The sequence below is a fragment of the Wyeomyia smithii genome, chromosome 2, assembly GCF_029784165.1.
Source record: "Wyeomyia smithii strain HCP4-BCI-WySm-NY-G18 chromosome 2, ASM2978416v1, whole genome shotgun sequence".
NCBI lineage: Eukaryota > Metazoa > Arthropoda > Insecta > Diptera > Culicidae > Wyeomyia > Wyeomyia smithii.
The window spans coordinates 44909426-44937236 of record NC_073695.1 but is presented as its reverse complement, the minus strand read 5'-3'; the positions used below and the strand labels follow the sequence as shown (position 1 = coordinate 44937236).

The 27811-nt window shown below is 39.9% G+C and overlaps 2 pseudogenes; one reads left to right on the top strand and one right to left on the bottom strand.

Annotated features, from left to right (window-relative positions):
• Positions 1-2838: 2838 nt before the first annotated feature.
• LOC129719590 (uncharacterized) lies at positions 2839-13030 on the top strand (annotated as a pseudogene).
• A 9597-nt stretch (positions 13031-22627) lies between these two features.
• Positions 22628-26029, bottom strand: LOC129719588 (uncharacterized; annotated as a pseudogene).
• Between the last annotated feature and the right edge of the window lie 1782 nt (positions 26030-27811).

Below are 27811 nucleotides of genomic sequence, written 5' to 3'. Positions count from 1 at the left end.
CTTCCGTTGCCATTGGTATCCGCTGCCCTGCATCAGCATCAGATCAGTCGAATTTTCGCTTCAACATCAAGCCAAATCGATGGTGATATCCGTTGCCACAGCTGTAATTGCTATTCGCTGCCATTGGTATCCGCTGCCCTGCAACAGCTGGCCCTGCTAAGATTGATGCTGAGACCAACTGCAACCACTGCGCTATCCATATTGTCACAGCAGTGGACGCTTCCGTTGTCATTGGTATCAGCTGCCCTGCATCAGCTGGCCCTGCTATCGATGCTGACACGCGCTGCGCTATTAGTTGCCATGCCACAGCTGTGACCGCTATCCGCTGCTATCGATGCTGATACTGCTGCTGTATCAACTGCACTGCTACTGCTGCTGCTAAGGGAGGACTGCTGTTGTCGCAGTCTAGAATTATTATGAGCGGCTTCGGCAGAAACAGGTTCTTATATAGGCCAAATTGTACATTTCGAATGGCAAGGTCTATGATTCTGTCGACCGTGCTTGGGAAGCAATCATATAACGACCAATCAGAGGCCGAATTTTTCGTTTTGACAAGGCTTGACTATTTTCAATAGTACATTGGTTGGAATAATAAAATTACAATTATCTGCATTTGGGAGGAGTCTTAGAAGATTTTCCAATCTATTGCTGCAAGAACGAAGGAAAGCATCGAATACTAACCGATTTATTAGCATTTGAAATTGGACATATTTTTCACTTTTTTCGGTTATAGATTTTCATTTCACATCCTGAACTTCCTGAGAGAAGTATATACTTCAAATTCCAAAAAGAGGACTCTGCAAAGATGAAGTCACATGCCATAGACCATTTTACGAACCGACAGGTATCACGGATCTTGCTGATATTGATGCTGTTTTTACGTGCGTTCTGTCAGAGGTTCCGAGCTTTTTTGTCAAAATTTTATTCACATGAATTGAGTGCAAAAACGTCACATAAAATGGTCTATAAAGGAAATCAACTGTAATAAATGTCCACTAGTGTGCGTGAACTAGATCGGGAAGGATGACAGGATTCAGATTAGCTCTGTGCGCCGCCGCGCCACGCCGCCGCCGCCGACACTTTTACGCACGTCGTCGCCGCCGAGGAAATTTTTTACGCGCGGAAATAATAATGCAGACAGGATTTTTTCCTGATTCGAGAAATACCACGAATCACAGCAAATAAGTGTAAATTATCCTGAATTGTGAATATTCGATACAGCATTTCACATCAAGAGTAATAAGATGCATCAAACATTATACGCAATATTTTAGAGGTGGTAATTAGAGGCACGCCGATACACGCCGCCGCCGCCGCCGCCGATAAAAGCCAACGGCGTCACGCCGGCGCGCCGACCGCCGCCGAGGCTGAATGTTTTCTACGCCGCCGCCGCTGATGATTTGATCGGCGCACAGCACTAATTCAGATCCACGATCGGGCCTGGTTCGTTTTTCCGAGAAACAATAAAGTTAGCTCCATTTACCCGGCGTGTCAAAGATCAAATAATTTCAGAGGAACCCAAGAAGCGGAAGAAGCACAGATTCCACTTAGGGACCATACCTCAATGACGTAGCATAATGGGAGGTGGGGGGGGGGGGATATCGTCGTTTTGTGATAAGCTGTGACAGGGGAGAAGGGGGGGCCCGGTTTTTTCGCAGGAAAAATGCAAACAAAAAATACACTACAACATTACACAAAGTTTTGCAGCGAGAGCTGTCGAAATTTTTCTATCTGTGGCATTCTGAAATTTTGTGTAAACACACAATCTGTTTTGAAAACAAAAATCGTTGGTTCTTTGTGGTTTTTAATAGTTCAAATTACAAGATACTCATTTCTGTTCAAAGCTGGTGAGCGCAGCGATTACTTTCTCTTGCGAATTCGGAATATTTTCTCTTCATAGATCATACGAAGTTATATAAACATCTCTCCTCCTCGTACCAAAACACAATCTTTTCGAAGCAGAAAACATCAATCCATAGTGAAGTTGATATCCAAAGGAATGCAGTTTCCAGAGTATAAGTGATAAATAAATTGAATTGAACGCTGTGGTTTTTTTTTTCAAGTAGTTTTTTATGTTGTCACTTGTATTTTTGTATCTTTTTCTCAAAACCTAATCGAATGCTACGTTTTTTTTTCAGGGGGGAGTTAAAGTGACTGAATGCTACGAGGGGCAGTGGGGGTGGGTTTTTGAAAAACATGAAAAAAATGCTACGTCATTTAAGTATGTTCCCTTAATAATAAATAAAATCGAAACTTTGGAAGTATGCCGGAAGTTCTATAAACAGTCATACCAAACTTCTCTCCTCCACTCCCTATCCATTTTATTGTTACGCATGTTTTTTTTTTAATTTGGACGGACTTGCGGATACTTTTCATAATGGGATAATTTGACATGGTATTGATTTCCACTCTTGTTGAACAAACCACTATTTTTTATCGTACATCTGAAAATACACTCAAAGATAGGCTAAAATCCGATACTAACTCGAAATTGACAATATTACAGATGGGACTGACTTGCAGCTACAGGCAGTACAGGATGATAAAATTTACGTCAAGGCAGACTTTAAACAGCTTTCTGGACAGTAATATTATACGGCAATTGGAAGAAGAAAGGTGGCAGAGATTTTCAAATACATTAAGCTATCAAAGTTTGCAAAGTAATATGTCGTGTGGCAAGACATCTGTTCCTGTGGTTTGAAGAGCAACATTTTCATCGCGAAAGGTTCCGTCAATCTGGAAATTTATGCGCAAGAGTGCCTGAAAAACGTTTGTTGCCTTTCCTCAAGCAACACAGTTGTTCCGTTCTGTTTTGGATAGATTTGACATCTCGCCATTATGGATAAAGACAAAGAAATGGTATGCCGCGAACAACGTCCAGGTGGTGCCAAAGAACATGAACTTTCCCAACACACCAGACCTTCCTTTACCCTATAGAAAAATTAAGCGTTAAGCGGAACCTCAAGAAGATACGAAAGACAACTGTCAACGAGATGCAGTTCGAAGCTACCTGACCTGGTGTTTTGCGGCGAACGAAGCTGATCAAGAAACCTGTACAAAACTTGATGGAAGGAGTCAAGAGAAAGATCCGGCAACTCGCATTCGCTAGAAAGGAAGCTTGCGTTAATATTCTTCATTTATTCTATGCGAATTGAACTAACCAGATAAGCCCATATAAATTAATCAAATTTTCAATACAACATTCATGATAAAATCACAAACAAAACTAACGAACGAAAAATTATTCTTCAGTATGCTGCCGAGCCATCTCTTCGAGTTTACGAGTTGTAGTTAGCTTTATAGAATGAAGAACAAAATGCAACTTAATCCGAAAATGATCCGCTATGAATTGCTTCGTTAAGTAGTTTGAGTTTTTAATTTTTGAATATTGATCAGGATTAAATGATTATTGATTGTTGCCCTAACAAATACATATTCACAAAGCCCACATTTACCTAATCGTTGCGCAGAATATCTGATCACAAACATTCACCGTCAACTTTTTCAATCTGACATGTTCATTGATGACTTCTCCGTTCAGGCTTTGTTTCTCCGTAATCCTAATCTCATCCGATTGTCATACCATTTGGTTTCCCCACTCTATGTTAAACATAACGAATATTTGTAATCGGATTTAGTCGAGGGCCGCCGTGTTTGTTTCCCTTTGCTAACCCGAATGAATATGCATGGATGATAATTCGGAGATTACTGGGGAACATTGATAATAGCCCAATCGACCGCTTAAAATCTAGCAGATATACATTTCAATTCAAAGTATAGTTAACCGACTTTCTTAGCATATTTTTCAACTTCGCCCACGCTGGGAGGCAAACGAGAAAACAAATCACTCCACTCCGAGCTTCGTTCCGATTTATCATCATGAATAAACAAACATATGCGGGAAATTCGATAACCGTATCAGCATTGCTTTAGCATATCATTTCACCGTCGATTCGGAGTGCATCCTGTTCGATTTTCCGTTACTATACATTCCTTCGTTAGACCTTCCAACTCACTTTCATGCGCTGCAGTAGTTTGTGTCGAACTAAACTTGTCAAAGCTGAGTTCACCTGACTCAATCCGGACTCGTTATTCTTTGGTTTTCTTCACACAAAATGGCTGGCTCTTTGGATCGGATACCCCGATAAGAATTGTTTATTCATGTGACGATTTGTTGTTTTCAGCCACGCAGATAGGGAACATGCATTGTTGATTTGTTTGTCTAGTTTTGTAGTAATAGATTGAGCATTTGGTTAACTAATTCAACGGTCGGATTCCGTTCTCTCCTGGGATGTTTTATAGCAGCGATTCTCAACCTGAGGTACGCGAAAGCCTCTAGGGGGTACGCGAAAATAAAATCAGTAATGGCGGACAAAGCAATTTTTTGTTATTATACTTCATTTGTTTTACAATATTGCTCTTAAGGTGAAACCTCATTGAATCCAAAAATGGACGACTTCGAGTCCCCACTTCAAAAAAAGCATAAGACTCGAAAATACTGATTGCGTTCGCTATGAAAATTCTATTTTATGTTTGCTTCACCACAGCAATCATAAAATAATATTTTCACAGGGGACGCATTAACTATTTCCGAGTCTTGTGCTTTCGAAAATTCGAAGTGGTGACTCGAAGTCGGCCATTTTTGGATTCAATAAGGTTTCACCTTAAAACAGGACTGTAGCTATTAAACAAACCATAGTTTAATTTGAAACCTGAACTAGACCTTTACAACATGACCTACCATTACTCTCTCCCACGCTGCGAGAACAAACCGAGCCGGGGAGTACAATTGATTTGAAAAATATCGCCAAGGGGCACGTGGACAAAAAAAGGTTGAGAACCACTGTTTTATAGCATACCTAGTTGAGTTTTTCGTTTTTTTTTTGCTAAATAGAAATGGCTCCATCATGTTGTGGAGCTTCCTCAAACGCAGAAGCACTTCGGACTTCACTTCTGCCAACTGATACTATACACGTCAATCACAATAAAGTAAACTTTTACTTGAGAAGCTCATCGAAACAGATTGGTTTCCATTTCCGGTGATGATTTCAATGGAATGGAAATAAAGAGAACGACTGGATTTATTGTACGGAACAGATTTCTCGCACAGTGGCCGGCAAAGGCAAAGTTTCATGCTCCTGGGAAGTGAATATTCAATGGAACTTTAATCATGTTGCTTCGTGCTGAATGTGTACTAAGTAAGGCGGGGGCAGAGATGAAGCCATTTCCCGAGTTTAGATACACTGCGGCAAAGGAGTATTTTGAACCGGGGTGGGGAAGAATGGGACGTGCTTCTAATGTTGAGTCGGTTGTCTGCATAATGTGCACGAAATAGGTGGATACGTGAAAAGATCTTCTTGTGGGGACAGTCAGCACGTGGTTAGTACGAATATTTGACCCACTGACTTATCCTTGAGCATGGCAATGATAGTACTTTAGATCGTGGAAACTAGTTCTGTAAACTGGTTGTAGCAAGCAAGCATTTGCATTTACTTCTTTCGTGTTATATTGGAGCTCTCTTTCGAAATATCATAATTCATAATAGTAATTCAAACAACTCCTCTTTTCCCACTTAGCTGTCGTTTGCAGTTTGGTTTCCGATTACAACGCAAACCGAATCGAGTTTTCCCTCTGGTTGAGAGACTGCCGTTTGGTGCAGTTTAACTGACGACACTAATCCACCGAAGGCGCTCGGGACCGAAAACTACAATACACATGGAAAGTTTTCATCAGAAAATATCCCTTTTGAGTGTAATAAAAAACTAAAATACGGCTTTGAAAGTGAATTATGAGTTTCGAGCGGATTTTGGGGAAATTGAAAAGTCAAGTCAAGAAGACTTCTGGGAAATTCAATCAGAGTTTTCCCCCGCAGTACGGGTTAGCGAACTTTTCACTCGTTTGATGTTCTGTGGTTCGGTTAAACTAATCAATTGAGCAATGTTCAGCTACCTGAACTGCTTTCAACTTAAGACCAATATCAATCCTCTCAACAAAATCATCAAAGTCAGGTTGGTGGATCTTAGAGACGAAGACTTTTCTCAACATTTTCGCTCTCTTCCAGACCGTGCGAAGCCCTTCTAGAAACGTGCCAAAATTATGAACAATAATTGTGCTGGACATTCCCTACTTACTCCGGCTAAAAATACAACGAGCTTGGACTATATTTTGTCAACTCTGGAAATATATGCCGTGTCATGGTTAGTCCGCATAAGCTTGCCGTTCAGTAAGCAATGACCGACCTCTATTCCGTTGTTCCCAATGGATCTAGAATATCTGCAGAGCTGATGACGTGATAGCTGTCGTTGGGCGCACGAAGAACATAAATGTCACAAGCATCGACGAAATCCTCAACCGTAAGTTGAAAACATTTTGAACACCTTGCAGCGCTTTTTAGATAATAATCTGAACTTTAACTACTTGCCGTCTTGCTGGACTTGCTTACTACAACACATTTTTTTACAATTGCTATCATCCCTTGTTTGCAAGCAGTGATAATAGAATCAAATATTCAAGGATTGCAGTATATTTTTCCGTGAAATGTGTAACATCAAAAGCTTTCGGCTGCTCAACACAATAAAACGAGACCAAGTTAGTTGTCACATGTTTATTACCAAGAGCTCTCTTATCGCTTCCTGCTTCTTCTCCTCTCTGTTCTCACCTTGATATCACTTTGAATGTTGCTACATCAGGCAATTTCGATGATTTTCTGTTCGAAAATCAGAATTCTCAGCTTAACTACAAATACATGTAGCACTCTTAGTTCTGATCCGATTTTGATTCAACAACTTTCATTTTGAAGGGAAAGTTTTGTAGTTTTTGGGTAATTTTCAAGACGTGCAAAAATACAGCTGATTTTTCAATAAAGGAAAACCATATTGCAGGAAAGCCAAAAAAACACGTGTTTCTGAATTCATGTCTACCGTACAGTCTTGTGGAACAGTTCGGAACGATCGGATAACCAACAGTTTATGGGAAACTTATTATAATTTTCATATTTTTCGGTCCCGTTTTGCACATCTTTGCTCATTGGGAGATATTTCGGAAAATAAAAATTATAGAGACGCGTGGTGGTTTGTTGTAAAATATTTAGCTCCGTATATTTGATCAAATTGAGTTGACTGGGAAGTATAGGGATACTGGGGCCCGGCCCCCCAAGGAAAATGATTCTTTAGTAGGACTTGATGGCAAATATTGTCATATTTCTTTCACAGAATCATTGCCCAGGTTGTTTTCTACAAGATATGAAAGTTTCCAGTACTTCCAAACTGTTATTTTACAAATAATACTGAAATTTTGAAACTAAGATAAAAACGTCGTTTAGCAACCAGTGCGGGTCAACCGGAACCCCTTGGGGGTAACACCGGCACATAAGTTTGTTCATGATTTTACTCGAATTAACTGAACCAATTTGAATTCGGAAACCGCCAAATGAGAGATGTTACATTTCTGTAAGTTAGTGTTGAATTTGGTTGTTGTCGGTTAGCTGGTTCTGGGGAGACAACCGGAACAAGTTCCGGTGAACATTATGTATTAACAATGAAAGAATTTGATACTCGGCAAGCCTATCATGTGGCACTTTATATCATATTATTTACTAGTTTAAGCGAAGCCAGGATCACATTGACCACACCGGAGCATATTCCAAATACCACCGGAAAAGTGGTTAGCTTTGTGACTTGATTCGGTACATTTGACACCTCTAATAACCCTTTGGAATCATTCATAAATCACAGAAGAGCTTGAGTGCATGTTCTAAGTCGATTAATTATTTTCTTAGCAGCGAGACATCGGTAATAGATGACAAATATGTGTCAGTAACATCCAAGGGGCCATCCACATACCACGCGGACAGATTTTTAACGATTTTGACCCCCCCCTCCCCCTCCGTGGACAACTGCTCATATAAATTCTAAAAAAATTGTATACCGTGGACATTAGCCAACCCCCCCCCCCCATCCGTCCACGTGGTATGTGGATGGCCCCCAACTAGCTTCAGACCATGTTGAGCTTACCCCACTCGCTGGGTGACGGTGTTACCCCGACAGCACACATTTTTTTAACCTTCATTGCATCCTAGAAAAAACTTACGTTGTTTACCCTGGTGTGTGGTTTTCCACACATACAACATTTGAATTTGTTTTGGACAAGAAACAACTTAATTTTGCCCCAAACTTATTTTTTTCATTAAGTGCATACATACCTGAAGCTATAGGTACCAAATAATCCTGTTTCGAAAATCGAATGAGGTATGTATGTGTGTGGAAGTATGTGTATGTGTGAATATGTTCATTCTTACGACCATCATATCTCGATTTTCTCAGCATCGGCTGAACCGATTCGATTGTTCTTAGTTGCGTTTGATTGGGTTTCAAATGGTGAGTCGACAACTTGGAAGGAGCGTCAAACTTAGCTCCGGTCCTCATAAGTTCCTATCTCACGCCTCCACGAGTCATATGATACAATAGACTACCAGTTAAAACATGGACACAACTGGTTGGCGTTGCCTGGGCAATGTTGTCATCCGACAATAGCTAAGTGAGAAGGTGCGACGCGATCGTTGGCGCAGTAACCATATCTCGGCGGTAGAGGAAATGCTTCGCCAACCCGAGCGTCTGTTCACCATGCTGGTGCGGCTCAAAACAGCGTCTGGTCTCCATGTTAGGAGCGGCTGATCAACGTCCTGGTGTCAGCGTGGGACTCTAATCAGAGCTGACACGATGGCCCTTCGGCGAGACAGAGGGTTGGGGAAGGCCCAACAAGCCGCCCCGAAAAACACCAAATGTTGCAAATATCGAAGAAGTTAATACGGATCGGAACAATCGGCACAGACCTAGGCGACGAAATAAGGACTACGATTGGAAACTCGGTACATGGAACTGCAGATCGTTAGGCTTTCACGGCTGCGACAGGATCATATATGATGAACTAAATCCACGCAACTTCGAAATCGTAGCACTGCAGGAACTTTGCTGGTCGGGACAGAAGGTATGGAAAAGCGGACATCGAGAGGCTACCTTTTATCAGAGCTGTGGCACTACCAACGAGCTTGGGACGGGCTTTATAGTGCTGGGTAGGATGCGCCAACGCGTGATCGGGTGGCAGCCGATCAGTGCGAGGATGTGTAAGTTGAGAATTAAGGGCCGGTTCTTCAACTACAGCGTCATCAACGTGCACTGCCCACACGAAGGAAGATGCGCAGCTGGAGCAGGTGTATGATAGCTGTCCGCAACGGAACGTTAAGATCGTCATCGGTGATATGAACGCTCAGATAGGACGGGAGGCAATGTATAGACTGGTGATAGGGCCGAATAGCCTGCACGCCGCATCAAATGATAACGGCCAACGATGTGTGAACTTTGCAGCCTCCCGCGGTATGGTAGTCAGAAGTACCTTCTTCCCCCGCAAAGACATCCACAAAGCCACCTGGAGATCACCTGACTTACAAGTGGAGAACCAAATCGACCACGTTCTAATCGATGGTAAATTCTTCTCTGACGTCATCAACGTTCGGACCTACCGCAGTGCGAATATTGATTCGGACCATTACCTTGTTGCAGCATGCATGCGCTCAAAACTTTCGACGGTGCGAAACACGCGTCAAAGTCGCCCACCGCGACCAAACATCGGGCAACTACGGGACGCCGAGGTTGCACGGGAGTACGCGCAGCAGCTGGAAGCAGCATTACCAACGGAAGAGCAGCTTGGCGCAGCTACTCTTGAAGATGGCTGGAGGGACATTCGATCAGCCATAGGTAGTACTGCTGTAGCGGCGCTTGGTACTATGGCTCCGAACAGGAGAAACGACTGGTTTGACGACGAGTGCAAACAGTTAGTGGAAGAGAAGAATGCAGCACGAGCGAGAATGCTGCAACACCAAACGAGGGCGAACGTGGAGCGCTACCGACGCGCACGGAACAGGCAAAACTCGGTCTTTCGGAAGAAGAAGCGCCAGGAGGAAGATCGGGATCGCGAGGCGATGGAGGTACTGCACCGTGCGAATGACACACGAAAGTTTTACGAGCAGCTGAACTGTTCCCGCAAAGGCTATGTGCCACAAGCCGACATGTGCAGGGACCTTGGCGGCAACCTTCTCACGAACAAGTGTGAGGTGATTGACAGGTGGAAGCAGTACTACGATGAGCACCTTAATGGCGATGTAGCAGAGGACGACGACGGAGTGGTAGTAGATCTCGGTGTACGCGCAGATGACGACAGAATCCCAGCCCCTGACCTCCAGGAGGTTAGAGAGGATATCGGCCGGCTGAAAAACAATAAAGCCGCTGGAGCTGACCAACTCCCCAGCGAGCTGTTGAAACACGGAGGTGAATCACTGGCTAGGGCGCTTCACTGGGTTATTGCCAAGATTTGGGAGGAGGAGGTAGTACCGGAGGAGTGGATGGAGGGTACAGTGTGCCCCATCTACAAAAAAGGCGACAAGTTGAATTGCTGCAACTACCGCGCAATCACGGTCAGCAATCGTCCTCTCCCAAAAACCTTACCAGGCATGGTTTTCACGGGCTTTTCGAATTTCTTTGTTCATGCTCTCTTGGGCTTCTTCAGAAAGAGTACCTGCAAAAAATGAACCTTTGACTGATAATTACTTTTTTTTTTATTCTCGCTTATTTTCCGTCGGTCTATTTCCGCCACTGTTGTGGCCAATTACCGACGCCCAGGGAGGCGACTCCACACCCAGGTCCCTAACTCACGACCCGTTTATTAACGGACCGGCGCCAATGGCTTTACTTCCTCATGCGATGGAAGGCGTGATCCCAGAGATTTTTCGCCTCAGGAAATCTCCCGGTGTCGGCTAGGATTGAATCTAGACCAGTTCGGGTTGGTTGTGAGTGGATCACGCCACCTCACAACCATCGACACCTATGTCGGCGGTCGGATTCGAACCCAGGCGTCGAGCGTGGTTGGCGGAGACGTTACCAACCACACTAGGCCCCCGCTCCGTTATATTCATGTCTTTGCGAATAAATGCCTGAAAAAACATCCTGTGCAAAATTTCAGTTCAATCAGAATTGGGTCCTAAAGTTTTTACTAAGAATTTGGGTTTTTTGGACTAAACGATAAAGTTTACTGTTGTGATCATCACACTATTTTTTTACAACGCAAAACTGTTATTAAATTTTAAAGAAAACAAAAATGAGAAAATGTGTCTATGTTGACGTTTACTGCCTATCTTGACACAGAATGAAAAGTGAAATTTGAAAACCGATTTTTTTTTGGTGGGTCTCCCAGTAGTGGAGCAGCTGATAGTTTTGACAGATTGCTTTTGTTTGTGCTAGTATTGAAAGTAGTTTAAGCAAAAATATTCGGTTTTAAACTACTTGTGTACTGAAAATTATCGCAATATACAAGCCGGGTTTTTAAAAGCTGATGTTAACACATTGCCAAAAGTGGATTTTTATATGGTTCAACACTTTTTGTGTACCAACGACAAATTCCGAGATGCCAACAAGCGTGGAAAAACTGAAAGGTACAAGTGCACATACGTGTGAGTTTCTAACAGTAACCTAATTATTTTCAATATTCAGATCCAACAACCCTGATTACCTGAAATCAGCTATTGGCAGAGTCCAATACAAAATTGAAAACGATGTGTATATTGTAAAGGCTAGAGTGGTCCCAGAGCACAGAGTGACTAAAAAGCAATACAGCGTCGTAGCTATCATTGATACTCGGCTGGAGAAAATAGAAGATGTTTACTGCGAAAGTGAGAGCGATGGTTTTAAAGCAGCAGCTGGTGGTTGCAAACACGCAGTTGCATTTTTATTCTTTCTGTATGAAAAATTTTCATCTCCTTCACCAACAGAATCAACTTGCTTGTGGCAGGTTCCACAACTAGCGCGTGTCGATGAAAATATTGACAGCTTTGATATAACCAAATATGCTACGCATGTTGAAGAAAAACCAGTAACGCAAAACGGAAGTGGGAGGTTTCTTCAAACATTATTAGAAATGTGTCCTGAAGGGCACACAAACACAGCCTTAAAGCATTATAAATGTCCTTCTCAACATGATTTATGCAGCATTCATTATTTAATGATACAGTTTAAATCAAAAGTACCACCATTATTAAAATTTGAAAAATTTGATTCTTTTTGCAAAAGTATCATGACTGTACAAGCTTGTATTGTATTCGTCGTTGTGGTATTATTTGAAGTTTGGCCGAATCACTGCATCAAATTTATATGCACTATTACGATGTGCAACTCCCGATGGATCTTTAGTTCAAGCTGTTTTGGGGCATAGCAACAAAACCACAGAAGCTATGAGGAGGGGCCTACAGAGAGTAAAGTGGTCAATATTATCAAGAAACATTACAAAAATGTCGAAAGATGTGGAATATTTCTTCATCCTGATTATCCTGTATTTGGAGCTTCTCCCGATGCAATCAATGACACAACCGATTTTGAAATACAGTAAAATCTGTTTTTACACGGTTTTTTTTAGACGGTTTTATTTTACACGATTCTTTTTTACGACGATTTTACAAATAACGCGGTTTTTTTTACACGGTTTTTTTTGCACGATTTTTCGTCTTCGCGTTAAATTGTTTCAGTAAGTAACAGTAACGGTAACAGACTATAGTTGGCTGTTTTTTACACAGTTTCATTTTTACACGGTTTTATTTACACGGTTCTTTTTTACGACGTTTTTCCAAATAACGCGGTTTTTTTTACGACGTTTTTCCAAATAACGCGGTTTTTTTTTAAACGGTTTCTTTTTGCACGGTACGTAGAATCGTGTAAAAAAGAACTTTACTGTAAAATGCCCTTTCAAGAAGGAAAACGTTAAATATTATATCAAAGATAATGGGTCACTTGATGATAAAGTGAATTGCCAAATTCACCTGCAAATGCTCATGTCACAGAGAAAAAAAGGAGTTTTAGTACTTGCCCGTCCAGGTTTCGAGAAGAGTAAAAGAGTTGATTTCGATGTAAATTATTTAACAAAAGCAATGAAATCTAGCTATAAGTTTTGGTGTGAGCATATTTTCACTAAGTTGTATGAAAGGTTTTAACATATTTTATAACTGAGTTGTCGAAAATAAATCACTTTGAAATTTCAAAATTGTTACAGTAACATTTTATTTAATTAACCTAGCTTGCATGTTCACTAAACCAGCTATAATAATAATAATATCTTCAAATTTATTCAGCAGCGTCGACGGTAATGCAGCATGTGGAGTACACATCTTAAATTCCCTGAATCTTTTAATGAGTCGTTTTTTGCACGATTTTTCGTCTTCGCGTTAAATTGTTTCAGTAAGTAACAGTAACGGTAACAGACTATAGTTGGCTGTTTTTTACACAGTTTCATTTTTACACGGTTTTATTTACACGGTTCTTTTTTACGACGTTTTTCCAAATAACGCGGTTTTTTTTACGACGTTTTTCCAAATAACGCGGTTTTTTTTTAAACGGTTTCTTTTTGCACGGTACGTAGAATCGTGTAAAAAAGAACTTTACTGTAAAATGCCCTTTCAAGAAGGAAAACGTTAAATATTATATCAAAGATAATGGGTCACTTGATGATAAAGTGAATTGCCAAATTCACCTGCAAATGCTCATGTCACAGAGAAAAAAAGGAGTTTTAGTACTTGCCCGTCCAGGTTTCGAGAAGAGTAAAAGAGTTGATTTCGATGTAAATTATTTAACAAAAGCAATGAAATCTAGCTATAAGTTTTGGTGTGAGCATATTTTCACTAAGTTGTATGAAAGGTTTTAACATATTTTATAACTGAGTTGTCGAAAATAAATCACTTTGAAATTTCAAAATTGTTACAGTAACATTTTATTTAATTAACCTAGCTTGCATGTTCACTAAACCAGCTATAATAATAATAATATCTTCAAATTTATTCAGCAGCGTCGACGGTAATGCAGCATGTGGAGTACACATCTTAAATTCCCTGAATCTTTTAATGAGTCGTTCAACATGAAGTCCTGACGCTTGCGATTTCTTTCGCCAACATTGCATCTTCTTTTGATAAAAGTTCATCGTTAGTCACGCTAGGCGGTCTGATGAGAATACCTCCGATACTGGCTATGTCTGATGCAACATTTTTGAAGCCACAATCAGCTAAGGAGTGTTAGCACCCGGTTTTAGCATTTTTAAATTACCAGATCGTTGCACGATTTTTTGGTCACTGGCGCGTCCGGGAAATGCTTTCGAAATGAATGATACCAATCCACAAGGTGTGCACGATATTAAATATTTTAACGTATTGCACAATTTGTATTGCGAGTAAGTAATTGATTGTAGAACAGGACAAGATGGTTTCATAATTTGAACTTCGAAGCAGTTAATAATGCTTTGAACGATGGAGTATTTGTTGAGAAATGAAACTGGCAAAAACTTTTTAATCTCATTGGAAGCGGGCCAAAATATCATTTGCTTCATTTCTCTTGCAATCAGAGGAACACACGCGTTAAAAATTTGACCAATCCGGGCACTTGTCAAACCTACAGTATCACATAAAATTTCATTGGGTTCATTTAATCTGATCTTCCGGAAGACTATCATTAAGTCCCTCTCGCTCACACCGGTGGTTGCAGTCAGTGCATCAATAAAAAAATAGTTATCACAAGAAATCCTCAAATAAATCAGGGATTTTGTTTAAACTATCGTTTGTATTTGACTATATATTTCTGTTGCAGAACCTTCAACCATGAAATCCTTCAAACTTCTAGCGCTCGGTAAATAAACGGATTCTTCATTTTCTTGTGATGTTGATTCTACTGAACTATCATTAAATGAATTCGATGTAGAAGGAAACATGTATGAAGAAATTTCGTGGCAGGTTTGTATTCCCTGGTTCTTCATTGAAACACTACATTGAACCGATGCGGACGATTGTTTGAATGAAGTAGTTGCAATGTGTTGGTTTATTATTTTCTCCGTACAGCTGTGTTGAATGTTATTTCTCGAACTTGTGTCAGCTAATTTTGGTCCTGTAAAAATCAATAGTCAATTTAAATTATTTATGCAACGTAGAAGTTGAACTACTTATAAAATTCTGCAAATTTTCGAACAGTTCGATATTGTCTACTGCCGTACACTTTAAGTCTGCTGACTCAGTCACATGACCAAGTGCATCCAATGTGAAACCGATGAATCACAACACAAACATATGATTCGCGTGACGTTTGCAGAGACAACCATGGGTTGTGCAACAGGCTTTTTGATAAAGCATAACAGCTATGGTTGCGCTTTGTAAAGTTGTCCAGTAGATAAATTAATTTTATACGAAATTTTAAAATGTTTTTTTTTTTATACTAAATCAGTCTGAAAATTAAAAATGATGTTCAGTTGTATGTTTATAACACTTGCTTTATGGATTGGAGCAAAAACCAGAGTAGGGCTTTAGGACCCAATTAAAATGGAGTTGCTCACTGGTTCACGTCGACACTTGTGACACTATGACGTGTTTAACCAAGCGAGGCAAAGCGCTTCATCTTCCGGGCCGACCAACTATGTCCGCATTCGAAACACTCTTATTTTCGTAATATTATTACGAACATTTACTGTCGAGCACAAAAAAAAATACAACTTGACATTTCATCAAATAGCAACGGTTCGGCTCGTTGCTATCCCGTTGCCAAATTTAATAACTCGCTGCTACCCGAGGTGAGGATTGTTATTTCCCAAACCAAAATAGCAACGCCCGGTGTGGTTGCCGGGTTATGATGAGAGTTGCCAAACTAGCTTTAGAAACTTCAATTTAGCCACTGGTGGGCTTGCTCTAAGATTCATTAAGAATCTCTTTTTACATTTCAAAATTGTTAGTTGATATATTATTATTCTAAGCTTTACTATAATAAACGTATATTAGCTGTCTTCGTAATACAGCGAATGTAGTTGTAAAATGAAAAAAATTGTCAAACAAAAAACAAAAATGGAATTGTTGATTGCTACGATTTTTTGCTGGAACTTGTTAATAATTTTGTTTAACATATCTTCTTATGTTAATGAATCTTCATAAGGGCTTCCATATTATTTTGAAAGTAAGATCCATATTATAGATTTGATTTAATCAGAGTAAAATAAGGCAAAACCATTCATTATGCTAACGTAAGTATTATTGGATTTGGTTTTTGAGGATATAGAGTTAGTTCTGACTTTGACGCATTACGAGAAATTCTTGGTACTTCTTCAACAAGCACGATATGCTTGTGCCTTGACAAATACATGTTTTTTTTTTCTTCATCTATAGTTTATTTGACACGGCACAAATACAATTCAATGTTTAACGGCGCAAATTATATCTGGTAGCTTACTTTCTAAAGTATCTTAATAACTAAAAGCAAATTTTTTATCCTCGCTGCCGACTACGAGCTGAAACTAAATCTAACTTAAGCTAGAATGTTTTGCATGAAAAGCACTGATTTGTTGTTTGATGGTTTTCCATCGCCATAGGTAAGTAGCATATTGAATATGTTCCGCTGCTGGGCCAAGATATTACGGACTGGCATATTGGGCTGTCTCCCTCGGGGCCTGAGAGTATCGTGCGGGTCTGATTGCTGTTTCCGGATCCGGGGTCTTAACGTGTTCTTGTCGTTTGGTTGGATGTAGGCGGAAGGGGATAGGACTAAACTGGGGCGTAGATGGATTTCAGGAAAACGTATATAAGGGACATGTAGGATAGGTAACGGCTCGCCAAGACATCACGAACAGGAACAGCCGGCTGCCTACCTTCGGCCTGCAGGGAAGCTATTAATCTAGCCCTGGCGTCACGGTGTACAGGGCATGACCAAACAACGTGCTCTATGTCGTGATAACCTTCACCACAGGCACAGATACCACTTTCCCCGAGCCCAACACGACAGAGATGCGCGTCAAATCTATAGTGATTGGACATAAGCCGGGACATCACGCAAATGAAATCCCGACCTACATCCAACCCCTTGAACCACGGGTTCGTCGATACCTTGGGGATTATGGAATGTAACCACCTTCCCAGTTCCCCCTTGGTCCAAGAATTTTGCCAACTGATGATCGTATTCTGACGTACAAATGCGAAAAATTCATTAAAGGCAATTGGTCTTACATAAATATCACCGTTTGTTGCGCCCACCTTAGCCAAAGAGTCCGCTTTCTCATTACCCGGTATCGAGCAGTGAGAAGGGACCCACGCTAAGGTAATATGAGTAGATTTTTCGGATAAAGCACTCAGTTGTTATCGTGTTTTCCCCAGGAAATACGGAGAGTGCTTAACATCTTTCATCGATCGGAGAGCCTCAATGGAACTGAGACTGTCCGTAAAGATGAAATAATGGTCCGTGGGCATTTTTTCGATAATCCCTAGGGTGTACTGAATCGCAGCTAATTCTGCGACGTAAACAGAAGCAGGATTATCGAGCTTATGGGAGACGGTTAAATTGTTATTGAAGATACCGAAGCCAGTGGACCCATCAAGAAGTGATCCGTCAGTGTAGTACATATTGTCGCAGTTGATGTTTCGATATTTATTGGAAAAAATTTTAGGGATCTGCTGCACGCGTAAATGATCCGGGATTCCACGAGTTTCTTCTTTCATGGATGTATCGAAAAACACAGTAGAATCAGAAGTATTTGATAAGTCGACACGATTTGGAATATTCGAAGAAGGGTTAATATTTTGGGACATGTGATTGAAATACAATGTCATAAAACGGGTTTGAGAATTAAGTTCGATTAACCTTTCAAAATTTTCAATCACGGGACGGTTCAAGACCTCACATTTGATTAGAATACGAGAAGACAGGCTCCAGAAGCGGTTTTTCAATGGTAGTACTCCAGCTAAGATCTCCAAACTCATCGTATGGGTCGACTGCATGCAACCCAAGGCGATACGCAAACAACGATATTGTATTCGCTCCAGTTTGATCAAATGTGTGTTTGCTGCGGAGCGGAAGCAGAAACACCCGTACTCAATAACAGATAGTATCGTTGTTTGGTAAAGCCTTATAAGGTCTCCTGGGTGGGCTCCCCACCATTGTCCGGTTATTGTACGAAGAAAATTCACTCTTTGTTGACATTTTTTCATCAGATACCTCACGTGACAACCCCAGGTGCTTTTAGAGTCGAACCAGACACCAAGATATTTGTGTACCAAAACCTGAGAAATCGTTTTACCCATTAATTGTGTTTAAAGCTGAGCAGGTTCATGCTTCCTAGAAAAAACTACTATCTCAGTCTTCTCCGGAGAGAATTCGATACCTAGCTGTAAAGCCCAAGCAGACAAATTGTCCAAGGTATCTTGCAATGGTCCTTGCAAATCGGCAGCTTTGGCTCCTGTAACAGAGATTACACTGTCGTCTGCAAGTTGTCTTATCGTGCATGAATTTGCCAGACATTCGTCGATGTCATTTACATAAAAGTTGTAAAGAAGGGGGCTTAAACATGAGCCCTGGGGAAGACCCATGTAGCTTATGCGAAAAGTTGCCAAATCGCCGTGCGTAAAATGCATGTGCTTTTCGGACAACAAATTGTGCAAAAAATTGTTCAAAATTGGAGAAAATCCTTGTCGGTGAAGTTTACCCGAAAGAATGTCAATAGAAACGGAATCAAAAGCCCCTTTAATGTCCAAGAACGCAGACGCCATTCGTTCTTTGCGAGCATACGCCAGCTGAATATCTGTTGAAAGCAACGCAAGACAATCATTCGTCCCTTTGGCACGGCGGAAGCCAAATTGAGTATCTGATAGTAGACCATTTGATTCGACCCAATGGTCTAAACGACGGAGTATCATTTTTTCCATCAATTTCCGGATACAGGATAGCATTGTAATCGGCCTATAAGAGTTGTGATCAGAAGCTGGTTTCCCTGGTTTTTGGATGGCGATCACCTTCACTTGCCTCCAATCCTGCGGTACTATGTTTTGCACCAGGAGCTTATTGAACAAGTTCAACAAGCGCCTCTTGGCATTGCCGGGTAGATTCTTCACCAAGTTGAATTTGATTCTATCTAACCCAGGCGCGTTATTGTTACAGGACAGGAGGGCAACTGAAAATTCTGCCATCGTAAAAGGTGATTCTATCGCGTCGTGGCCCGGAGACGCATCGCGAACAATGTTTTGCTCAGGAACAGAGTCCGGACATACTTTCCTGGCAAAATCAAATATCCACCGACTTGAAGACTCCTCGCTTTCGTTGACCGTTACGCGATTCCGCATTCTTCGGGCTGTGTTCCAAAGAGTGCTCATTGATGTCTCCCTCGACGGCTCGTTTACAAACCGACGCCAATATCCGCGTTTCTTTGCTTTAGCCAAGCTTTTAAACTTGGTATCAAGCTCCGAATAACGTTTAAAGTCGTCGGCACTGTCTGTATCCCGGAAGATCAGATACGCTTCGGATCTTTGCGTGTAGACATCGGAGCACTCTTTGTCCCACCACGGAGTGGGAGGCGGTTCTTTGATCGTTGCACCGGGGTATTTCTCCGTTTGGGCTTGCAACGGGGCGTCGAGCAAGCCCGTGAGAAGGTTGTATTCTTCAAGTGGTGGATGATGTTGAATCGACTCGACCGCTTTTGAAATCATTTCCTCGTATAACTTCCAATCGATCAAACCTGGCGAGGGAAGAAGTTCTATTAAACCAAAGAGCAACCGTTGCCCAACATGTGCTCTGGGGGGAATATATATTGAGGCAATACAAAGCTCTTTACCTTGTATTGTCATTTGACATGCGACAACTTCAATTCCCGGAATCGAGGGGAGGTTAATACGATAGAAGGAATAGCACTTCTTAATCCCTAGAAGTACTTCTCCATATGGGGTGTCTCGATCAAGGCGAATAATATTAAAATCATGGAAGTTAAGATCGATATTCGAAGTAAGCCAAGTTTCGCAAAGGGAAAATGCATCGCATTTGTTTTTATGTATCAAAACTTTAAGTGAATCAATTTTTGGTAAAATACTTCTACAATTTCACTGTAAGACAGAGATAGAATCCTTCATATACTCAGATGAATTAGGCATCGAAGGATACGATCGCTGCAAGGAGGGGCCTTTGAGCAGTCAACTGCTTCAAAAATGATCTAACTGTTGGGAGGAATGCTGTAAGAAAAAATTTAATTGGATCGGGTATATTGAAATTTTCAAAAATCCAGTCCACAATGTCAGAAAATTTCACCAGTCCAGAGTTTGTTTCATCAACTGGGAGTGCAAAGGGAACAACTGGGGTTTTAGATGTTCCAGGAAGTGCTGGGAACTCCTGCTGGGACTTTAAATTTGCTAGCCCAGGAGGGGTTTGCTTCGGTTTTTCCGCTGCACTGTTAAGTTTGTTTGTATCATTCATTTCACTTTGGGAAATCGTAGGACCTTTACGGGGGAGTTTAGGAGAGGAAATATTTTTCCTCTTTCTAGACTCCCCAGGATTGGCATAGGATGTTCCCGCTGGTGAATCGTCAGAATCGGTTTCATCAGAGGACAACAGATCGAAGGGGTTCGAAGTAACGGGAGAAATAGTAACAGTCTTCTTCAGCATGTCAGCGTAGGAACGCTTTGAACGCTCTTTGAGAGACCGTTTTATTTTATCCCTGCGCTGCATGTACACCGCACATGTGGAGTGCTCATGCAGATTTTCCCCGCAGTGAATACACTTTTCAGCGTTAACACTGCAAGAATCTTCCGCACGAGGCTCCCCACACTTGCCACAACGTGCCTTATTGCAGCAGTAGGCGGTTGTATGCCCTAACTGCTTGCAATTCAGGCAGTTCATGACGCGGGGTACGTAGAGCCTCACAGGGAGACGAACCCGGTGGATCCATATGTGGCTTGGTAGTGCAGACCCGGCGAACGTAACTCGAAACGAGTCTAAAGGAGTGTAAACTTTTTTGCCACCGACGAGCGATACCGACCGCAATTGCTTGCAGTCGATTACCTTCACACCAGGGCATTTGCTATTTTTGAAGTACCCGGTAACACTTTCCAGAATGTACTCGACGGCAGACTCGAATCTGTCACGAAACCGTCGATCTCCACATCTCTAGCGGGTACATAGACACGGTATTCCCGTGTAAAGAGCTCGGAGCAAGCTATATCGTTGGCCTCTTTAAGGTCATTGATCACGACACGGAGCTTGTTCGGCCTGACTTTTGCGATTTCTGTCACGGCCTTGTAACCTTTCGTCAGGTCTTTCGCGATTTGCAAAATGTTCAGCGATTTTCCTCCAGGTTCGGAAGTGGACCCGTCGATCCGTCTGGATAAAGCCTGGGACGAGGATTGACTAAAGCAGGGACAGAGGGGGGTGAACAGGAAGGACAGGGTCGGGTGAGTTTGGAGACGGGGGATCGGGGGCTAAGGGATCCACATCCTTTGCGCTTAAACTAGTGCAACAGTACAGTGGCAAAGAATAACGTACCTCTTCTTTTTTGTTGTCTTCAATAGCACGATCACCGAGTCTTTCGGTGCTGGAACGGGCAGCCTCGCAGCGTCACAGCTATAGCACAATAGCAGGATGACCTTCACTGCGGATTATCGTTCTGTCTTCACACCGCACTTCGCACTCTCTGAAACGTGACCGAGTAAGCAATGCTCTTTTTCGACTTCTCCCACACATTAGCGATTTTATAGCGAGACCAAGCATGGAAAATATCACTCACTAAAATAAATCTAGGTAACCGTGATCTTTGATTTGAAGTTTTGCTGTCAATCATTCACACTCGCATACAAGTTTTTCCAATGAACCAAAAAGATTGTTTTTCATTCATTCTCCGCATATCATCAACAAGAGTTTGAAACGATGGAAACTAATTAACAACTTCTCGTATCCAAGTTTATATCGGATCGTTTAGATCAAGCTATTGTTTTCGAAAGAATCACTCGCGAGTCAAATATTGTATCAACATGATTTGCTAGATTGCTTTCAGCTGCGAACTGTGTGAGATACAGTATTGATTCATGGTGGGGCTTATGGTCAGATAGTACTGTTCATAATTTGTCAAGGCGTCTCTAAAGGTTACAAATTCTGCTTTTGTAACAAATTTCGCTGAAACACACAGTGACATAGAGTTAAATTTTTTTAAAATAACTCCCAATTGAGAGCGGTCTGTGAGGAAGCATTTTCAGCTAAAGGTGGTAAAGACAGCGAAGCTGTGTTTGAATCTTCGTCCAGCGTAACTCAAAACTCGAATGATAAAATGACTCGAAGGAAAAATTAAATCACAGTGATCAAAAGAAATTTCAATTATTCTAAAACATTTGGTATAATAAATATTTCTGGAAGACTCTTACGAACATGAACAAATTTTAAATATGTGTTACAGATTAAAAAAGAGGCCGAGATTGTATCCGCTGCTCGAGTTGACAGTGTTTTATTTCTTCAAACAGATTTTAGTCATATTTGAACTATACTTCATATGAACGCAACAAAATATTTCTTTGTGCGGCTTTTTTAACCTTAAACAAAATGAGGAAAACCACCGTTTTTTGAAGCCACTGATAATGGCTCATAGTTGTAAATATGTAAAGGGCTATTGTATGAGAAACCATTGTGCAACATATTTAAGTACCTTTGAGTAAATTAATTACATATTAGATTGGGTTGGTCTAACTGTAATCAAATTTGATGTAGGATATTTTGTTATTTTAATAGAAGTAAAATTTTGGATAAATAGGTTCGAAAGTTAGGAATGGTGTTTATTACTTCATACTAGTATAATTGAAGCGTATTTTTATCCATCTTCCTCGCTCATAGCTTGTGTTATTTGAGGCAGAAGATCCGGGTTAAGCTTCAGCAAAAGCGAATTGGCAACTGATTCGGCTGACAAATTCATCCTTCTATCCGAAAGCATCAGTTTCAGAGCACTGAAACCGCGTTCTACGGATACTTGTGTAGCTGAGCTTGATAAAACGATCATCGCAATTTTGTAGAGATCTGAGTTGGTATATTTTTGAACTTCCCAGTATTTAAGTAGATCGAAGTGGTTTTGTTTGTCCTTACTTTGAGATGGTCCTGAATTTATAGTATCGATAATTGATATCTTATCTCTCATTTCTAATTTTTAAGTTTATGAATAAAGGACATATTGTTTGTCACGTTCGTGTTAATTGACGGATCTTCGTTGAAAAAATCCGATAGAATTTTTTCTAGTTCATCTTCAGTGTCATTCAGTGTGGTGAACTCATCGACTACTCCATCAACACGTCGATGTATTTTTATAAGAAATTCCTGAAAAGAAACAAAGTAAATATATAAAAAGTATCGATTTAAAGCGTGTTTGAATCATCATTTGGAATATTTCAGAGACTGATAGAGGGCTTTATTTCATGAAAATACTCTTCTACGCATATGTTCTTATGTGAATGTACTCAGAGTTATTCGACTCACAAGTTTCTTGAATACTTTTCCCTCAAGTGGCTCTCACACATCATATGTTTACCACTTAGAACAACTCTATTGACTCTATTTGGAAACTGAAATAAACTGTACTATAACCATCCTCTCCAAGTCCAACTAAATGTGAGAAACCAAATTTTGAAGGAAAAATGTTCGAAAGAAGCACTATTTTGAACGCATTTTAATGTTCTCTCACAACATAGCGTTGTTAATATAACAATTTCAATACAGTATGTTATATATGAAGAAAAAAAAATACAGTATGTTTTTTTGGGAAGAGCCTGCACCAATACATTACTGGTAATCAAACCATCAGTTATCCTACTTTAATATTGTATTCACTCGCAAACTGTTGGTGTCAAAGAACAAAGCGTAGAGCAGCATAAAACACGCTCAATTTGAGCGAAAAAACAGTAACACACTTTATTTTGTGAGATAACATTTACATCCTACATTTAGTGTATTACGTTTCTAGGTAAAGCCGCTTCAAAGAAGAGTATTCAAGAAATTCGAAAGATGAATAACTGTGAGTATATAATTGGAACATATGCGTAGAATAGTTTTTCATCAAATGTGGCCCTATATACATCATATTCACTTGAATGAGTTCTTTATCCAATGAAGAAATTCTTTTTGATCCTAGAAAATTGAAACGAGGATCCAAATATAAACACGCTTTAAACTGCATGCTTGCGGTTATCTTTTCCAAACGTCGTCGAAATGCTTTTAAAAGTTTTTGGGCCAGTGAGTTATTAACCAATTTTGTTAATTTAGCCTGGCATAAGAGCCAACAAGCATAAAATTCACTCAGAGCTACGTGATGTTTTTGCAATTGGAGTGTGAGCACAAATGGTGCATCAAATGCTTCACAAAATTTCTCTATAAACTTCCAGTGCGTAGTGAAATCTGAAATTAAATGTGTAACAAAAACAAAACATATTAAACTTTGGTATGTTGATATCAAAACGCAGCCCAATTGAACTTCATATCTCTTACCAATTTCTGGATAAGTTTTTTTTTGATCAAACCGAAAAATGGTTTCTGCGTCAATAGCGACTTCAGCATTGCGAAGGTGCTATTCCAACGTGTTTTGTTGCTAAGTGGAGGTAAATGAGCTTCGTGCAGTTTAATAAATTTGTAGTACTTTTGTTGGCGCAATTTCACTACTAGTTTCTGAATATTGAAAATGCGTTTCCCGTATGGTTTTACAACGTCCCAAACAGCAAGTTGCGCTGTGTGAGCAGCGCATCGTATACTGTCTAAAATCTTCACCATTGTTACGTCAAAATTGTCGTCAGGCATAGTAGTTGCCTCTGGTGTTGTCGTTTCACCATCCCTGCCATTTGAAAAATTATCATACACATCATCGTCATCTTCTAAATTTTCTTCCTCGTCGAAAATCGAACTTTCAAATATGTTTTCATCGTCTGGTTGTTCTTCATAATGAAAAACATATTTTAAGTAAATATATACATACATACGTATATACATACAAACATATTTCTATATATATATATATATATATATATATATATATATATATATATATATATATATATATATATATATATATATATATATATATATATATATATATATATATATATATATATATATTTATATATATTTATATATATATATATATATATATATATATATATATATATATATATATATATATATATATATTTTATATATATATATATATATATATATATATATATATATATATATATATATATATATATATATATATATATACATATATATATATATATATATATAATATCTATATTTGCATGTGTGTGTCAATCATTACCTAGATTACGGACAACGACTTTGTCATCGACGATGGTTCTTGCATTGATTCCAACAAAGTGACGGTTTCCTCTTGTTCCCCCATCGATCTCTAACGTTATAAGCTCCTGCATCCGTAATTCTGCAACTATCAGCTGTCTAGCTTTCCCTGCACATTCGTCAACAAGTCCAGCTACACTCTTCCTATTTATAACCATTCCTGCAGCTTTAAACAGCGGTTCCAACAGCGTCTTGAAACCCGCCATTTCCGGAAAACAATATGGGAGATGGTTTACCGTAGCGAGTTGGATAGTTCCAAGGATTATTTTTTCTTTGCTTATTTCCACTTGTAATTTTTTCATCTTCTTTCTGGGTGGTTCAAATGAATTTTTAATGGGTAAGGGTATATCCAATGCCCCAAAAATTTTAGAGTGTTGTGAAAGAATATGTCGTTTGAAGTTTCCGGAAACAAATTTTCCTTGAACATATCTGCAATGTTCTTCAGCCTTGCAAACAAATTTTCCCTCGTCATCCACCTTTATAACTTGCATTAATCTGTCTTTCTGTGTTTGCCTTCTTTTCATTCTACAATAAAAATATTATCAGTTAAGTCTTTCTTCTACGTTTTACTTGTATTAATACTTACTTGATCGAATAAATAATCGAAATCCAAATGAAAAAAACAAATGAAGGTTACCGGAATAAAATGAAAAAAATTCGAAACCACGGGTAACATTCGGCGAACAGCGCTCGACACTATCGTTTGCGAACCAATGATAACACTCATGAACGAAAATTTTATCAAAAGGTATCATGCATTGAACATCTTGCATGAAAGAAATTATTTGTGAGCAGAACTATTCATGAATTTTGACATATGGATTTTCCATATTTGTTTATTGACCTTTTCATTGAATACAAGTTCTTATCATGAAGATAGTTTACTATGATGGAAAGCAGGCGAAACCCAGGTTCGTAAAGGATAGTAAAGTGAATCGTTTGGGAAGCGATTTTTTCCATGCTTGAGCGAGACAACCACTTAATGCGTCCGTTTTCGCCGAGCGTTCGAGACGGAATGATATTGGTTATTGTTCTTCATCATGAGGTTATGCTGTTATTAATGTTTGAAATCTGACGCAACATTTGCCAGTTTCATTTCCAATTTTGCAGAATGCATCCCAGTATAGTAAACAAAGATGTAGTCCCACGTCAAAACCTTCGAGTGATAAAAGTGAGAAAATCGAACGTGAATTTTGCGAGTAGTGATAAAAACGACTGTTGATAAAATCGAAAAAGCACTGTGTATCGTTATTTTAAAGAACCCAGTGCTTCCCTGGGTGAAAACCAACTTCTTTTAGGATTTAAACGTTGTTCTACAACAGGATGGATTGCCAGTTTCAGTCAGTCAAATTAGACCCAACGATGGCTGCTGGATAACATAACCATTAGATTGACAAATTTGTGGCTCCTCAGAGATCCGAACCGTTAACCGTTGGATTATTCGATTCGGGTATATGTTATATCACAAGCCTACAAATCATCTCATCCCAATTTGAAGACTTTCATAACGCGCGTACAAAAGGCATACTCTGCTTCCGGCGTTGTTTTGAGGATGTCATTGATAAAAATGGAGGACGTATCGAGTTCATTTGTTTGAAAGAACCTAGTAAAAATTACTGAACTTTAAAATTTTGATATTAATGCTTAAAGTAACTAGTTGCAAAAAGTATTTGGAGAAGTACCATAAATTTTCGCATTTTTTCTTTCGCACCCTCGATGTAGTAATATTTGCCAAACAGCTTGGAATATCATGATAGGAAAGCTCCAAACTAAATAAAATGTTCGTAACGTTTGCGAAAAAAAACATCACAGTTGTTATAGGACCCATAATAATACGAAAAGTGCAGAGGAGCTATAAAATAACATCATCACTTTTTTCTAATAAACTCATATACCCAGATGCAGTGACGAGAATATATGTCATAAGCACACCAGTTCATATTGTACTCTGGTTTAGATCGGATACTCAACTAGTTATATGATAACACTATGATCGAAAAATTATATATTCGCAGAATTTAAAGGGTGATTTTTTGCTATTTGGTTTTTCGTGTATTCAGATTTGACAGTTCACGCGGGAATTCTGACTGCTGTCAAAGTCTAATGTACTCAGTTTGGTCAGACTTACGCCTGATCAACGCTTACAAATAATCGAATTTTTGGGCCTTAGAACAACTTGCCGAAAATCCACTTTTTAACCGAAAAATTGTGTTCAGTGACGAAGCTCATTTCTGGTTAAATGGGTATCTTAATAAGCAAAATTGCCGCTTTTGGATCGAAGAGAAACCAGAGGCAATACAAGAATTACCAATGCACCCAGAAAAAAGGACGGTTTGGTGCGGTTTACACGCTGGAGGCATCATTGGTCCGTACTTCTTCAAAGATGATCAACGTTACGGTCAATGGCGCTCGCTATCGCGCGATGATTTCTGTTTCTTTTTTGCCGGAAATTGAAGAGCTGGGTCTTGTTGACATGTGGTTTTAGCAAGACGTAGCAACGTGCCACACATCGCGCGAATCAATGGTCATATTGCGGAATGAGCTCGGTAAGCAATTCATCTCACGAAATGGACCGGTGAATTGGCCGCATAGATCATACGATTTAACACCGCTAGATTATTTTTTGT